Genomic DNA, 5,096 nt, shown 5'->3' with positions numbered 1-5,096 from the left:
ACTGCTAATGACTCTAGCTCTTCTAGCACTTTAGGAGCTACCAAAACTTTTTTACATCAATGGATCCTTTGGTTTTAATCTATAGCCAGTGTAGTTGATAGTTCCATTTTAATACCAATTTCAATAAATTTAACTTGTGAAACCCAATAGATTTGAAAGAAACGATGATACTATGATTCATACAAACCGTAGTCCATTTCACATGCACAAGGGAGGATATGATTACGATCTTAAGGCTTATAAGAGACATAACATTGTTTTATAAGTGTCGTGAATATATCCATTTTTTAATACAAACAGGTTTGAAATGTGCCCTTGGTGCGGTTAAAACACATTCCATATAGAGTGTGCCCATGATGCTTATGTTGCTACTATTGTGTTCACCTCCCATTCTCAGCTAGTGCTACCAAAAGTGTCTTTATTTTGTGTTCAAGATATCTCAATGACACCCTAATGGTTACCAAAACAAGGTTATGGGTGACATGCCACAACATTTTTAAGTATTTGGTCAAATACAAAAAAATACTTAGGCTAAAACTAGATCAAAATTCTAGTGTCTCTAATCCCCGCCAAATTCTACCCCCATGTTGTACTTGACACATGGTATCTAAAAATGTGATGATCTATGGTGTTAGATTTTGTGGGCATTAGACTCAATGCATGCGCACACACACCAAATCTAGTAATAGTCTCAAATTAACTTTAACTCAACTAAATAACTAAAACACACTGGTGTTCCTAATGAGAAACAAATTAACACAATGAAACTTATAAAACCAATAATTAGATCGTACATAGTAAACACAAAATCTCAACCCCAAAAAATATTTCTTATTAGTCCTTCAACAAGAATCTAGGGCTCCCATGTTAGGGAAAATTCACACACACACGCACACCAAATCTGGTAATAGTCTCAAATTAACTTTAACCTAGCTAATTAACTAAGACACACTGATGTGCCTAACTAGAAACATATTTGGCACAATGAAACTTATAAAACCGACAATTAGATCATGCATAGTAAACACAAAATTTCAGCCCCAAAACATATTTCTTACTATTCCTTCAACAAAAATCTAGGGTTTCCATGCAAGGGAAAATGACCCTTTTATAATGCTCAGTAAAATGAAAATCATAAGGGAAACTTACACAGAAAAACCCTTGTTTTGACCCATACAAAATTACTCAAATAAATAACAGTTGAAGGGGAACCCGTCACTTGACCCCCTAGAGATTATGGTTGCCCAAAAACTCAAATGTTGAATTGGAATTTTCCCCAAGACAAGCTTAGCCTCCTTGGAGTTCTCTTGATCCTATCTCCTTTCTCATGGCTTCTCTGCCAATTGTATGGTCTGCGCACTTGTCAAATTGACCCAAGGAAATAAATCGACTGCCACCACAAATCAACCCCTTATCTGAATCCTTTTCCAGCTCGATGTCCCTTGAATTTATTTGGAAATATCTCCCAACAATTCCTAAATCTTCTTCAGTCAACTAGATCCTCTCACCCTCCTTGGGCACTCTCAAGCCTCACAAGTCATCTTGGACCTCCATAAGCCCTCTCGACCTACTCAAAATTCTCCTCCACAAGATGCCCTCTTATTGTCTACCTTCCAAAGGCCCTCTCGACGCTCAAAGGTCTAAGGCCTACTCGACCTTCTCCTCCACAAGATGATCTCTTTAAGATTACCTTCCACAAACCCTCTCAACCCTCAAAGGTTTAAGGCATATTCAACCTACTCTTGGTAGATCTTGGAGGAACATCACGCTTCTCCTCTAGATCTAAAGCTTATGTCCTTATTGTTGGTGTTGTTTTTCATACTCAAACTTAGGAGGCTCTTACCCTTGATCCTCTACCCATGCTTGCTTGCTCAACCTTCTCAACCCTATTCAACCCATTCAACCCTCTCAACACTCTCAGACCTTCTTGGCCCTTCCAACCCTCTCGACCCTCCTAGCTAAGTCACATATATGAGTTCTACTCAACCCTTCCACATATATGAGGCCTACTTAGACATCCACAAATCTGAGGGCTACCACAGGCCCTCTTGTCCCTCCACAAATCTGAGGTCTACTTGTTGACCACCACAAGCCCTCTTAGCCCAACTTAGCCCTTGTCGACTTTGTCGACACTATGCAGCTCTCCACAAGCCCTCTTGACCCTCTTGAATCTCTTTCCAAGTACCAAAATGAATAACTTACCATTGTACTTATAATTTTCCAAGGTGTGTAATGCAATGGGTCATCAGAATACCATGGGTAATATCATGGGTCTTGTTGGAGAATGTAACTAGTTTCAGTCTTCATAATTTGTACCATTATGTATTTATGTAAAAAGGAAAAGAAAAGAAAAAGAAAAATTATTATTATTTTTCAAGAAAAGCATGTTCTTTATGCCTCTAGGTTTCGAGTAAAAAAGGTCCTATTTTGGACCTATTGTAAAAGAAAAAGAAAATTTTAAACCTAATTTTGGGACAGAAACCCTTCTAGGTGCCAAGTCGTCCTTGCCCCAATGGACATGTATATTCTCACCCCTTTGAACTATATAAATAGAGGGAAGATGGAGCTCATTTAGACACACAAACTTGGATGATTTTAGTATGAAATATCGCAAAAAGGATAGAGATGATGAGGAGGGTCGGAGTATGAGAGATACCTTGTTGTTGATCTCTTGTTGATGGATATATTGGGAAAAAGGAAGGTTTGGCTTGGAGTCTAGAAATGTAAGTTTTCTATGGTCATAGGTCTTGGATATCTCATTTGATTTGATTCTATAAGAAGATCATTTTTTTGGGTTTTCCCCTCAGAGGGGTTTTCCCTGGCTTGGAGCCTATTTCTTGTGTTCTTTTGTTTATGTTATCTTTATGTTTACGTTTTGGGAATTGTTTGATGAAGAAAAACATAACTAAATAAATAAGAAGCCAACAAATTTCACAAACAATTATCAAAGGAAGGAAAATATAATTTAATTGTAGAGCCTCTCGATTTTCCAACATGGTTTCAGAGCTATGATTATGTAAAAGGTTCATTTAATACCACATTATTGTTGGCATCCTCGAAGAATATCTATAGCAAAATTCTTTGTGGTGACCCTAGAAGACCCGATCCTGTGGACTTTGTGAACATGCATCTCAAAAGCTCATGTGATGGTGGTGGCAACTTCTTATATCATTTGTGGCTTGTTTTAAAACCCGAGGCTCATTCTCTGTGGTTCTATGGGATTGGCTTGGAATATTTTTGAGGCTCACATACTTTGTGATGATATGATGGCATTTTTGTGCATCATATGATTCATGATGTTCATACACATGGCTCGCTAGCTAATATATGACAAAACAATGGGTCATATTAACTTTCTTGTTACTGGTGGATTAAAATGAGTACGCTCTCATTTAATGAGATAATGGTAGTGAATTCACTAACATACAATGGCATATTATGGCGACTTGGATATAACTTTTATCTCTGAAGATGCAAGTCATTTGTTGAAAAATTGTCCAAGGAGTGTTGACTCGTATATATTTCCAACTATATTTCTAAAGGCTCACATTCTATGGTATGTTATACCCTATGGCACGTGGAATTTATACGTCAGCTTACATGACTCTGTATTCGATCAAGTATCCGATCAAAATTCATTACAGTGGGTGTATACAGTCCTATGAGGCCCATGACTGCTTATTTGGTTTGCTACGTGCTATGGTCCGCTACACAGTGGCATCATATGGATTCACTCTGTGTGGCCTTATGTTAATACACAGTGGCATCAAAATGGACATGACGATGTGACTCATGACTTATTCCATATAGTAGACAGGGACCGCATGGCTACAATGGCTCAGATTTTCGCATAACGTCGAATGTCTTGGCATAGTTTGCAATTGTTTTATATGGTTTGCACTAGTATTGTGGCTCTTGATGTTACATCATTCAATGGCTCGATTTCAATTTCAACTTTCCTTGCATTAACTTACACAAGGGTTGGATGTGTTAAACACATAGTGGCTTGTATTATATACAATAATCGTTTTAAGGTTAAAAGTCCAAAGGATGGATTGCAATCTATAGAAAAGTAACCGGAAAAACACAAAATTAGAAGAAGGTTGGGAATGATCGTGATGATGGTGATCACTGTATATTGTGACATAGAAATGAAAGTAACCTTGTACTATGGTTAAAAAATCTATATGTGAAATTGAGATGTCATTACATTATATTGGTCACATTTTATATTCTAGTGATCAATAGCTCAATACTGTAAATTGATCCCGATGAAACATTGCAGTGACTCATATATGGAAATATCTTATATGTGGTATTCTATACCTTATGGCGTGTGGAATTTACATGTTGGCTTGCATGACTCTATATTCGCTCAAGTATCTGGTCGCAATTCATTACAATGGGTGTATATAGTCCTATGCGGCTCGTGATTGCTTATTTGGCTCACTATGTGCTCTGGTTTTCTACATAGTGGCATCATATAACATCGCTCTGTGGCATTGTGTTACTACACAGTGGCATCGAAATGGACATGACAGTGCGACTCGTGATTATTCCATATATTAGCTAGGGACCGCATGGCTACAGTGGCTCGTATTTTCGCATAATGTTGAATCTCTTGGAATAGTTTGCAGTTGTTTTGTATGGTTTGCAATAGTATTGTGGTTCTCGATGCTACATCATTCAGTGGCTCAATTTCAACTGCAACTTTCCTTGCATTGAATTACACATGGGTTGGATCATATTAAACACACAATGGCTTGTATTATATACAATAATCATTCTACGGTTAAAAGTCCAAAGGATGGATTGCAATCTATAGAAAAGTAACCAGAAAAAAATAAATCAGAAGAAGGATGGGAAAGATCATGATGGCGGTGATCATTGTATATTGTGACATGGCAACGAATGTAACCTTGTACTATGGGTCAACAATCTATATGTGAAACTGAGACGTCATTACGTTATAATGGTCACATTTTATATTCTAGTGATCAATAACACACTATTGTAAATTGATCTTGATGAAACATCGCAGTGACTCATATATGGAAATATCTTGTATATGGCAGCAATACTGTGTCTTGTGTTGA

The sequence above is a fragment of the Pinus tabuliformis genome, chromosome 8, assembly GCF_031772625.1.
Source record: "Pinus tabuliformis cultivar Carrire ecotype Pingquan chromosome 8, CPIR1, whole genome shotgun sequence".
NCBI lineage: Eukaryota > Viridiplantae > Streptophyta > Pinopsida > Pinales > Pinaceae > Pinus > Pinus tabuliformis.
The sequence above is the reverse complement of the archived record's forward strand: the minus strand, read 5'-3'. Positions refer to the sequence as shown.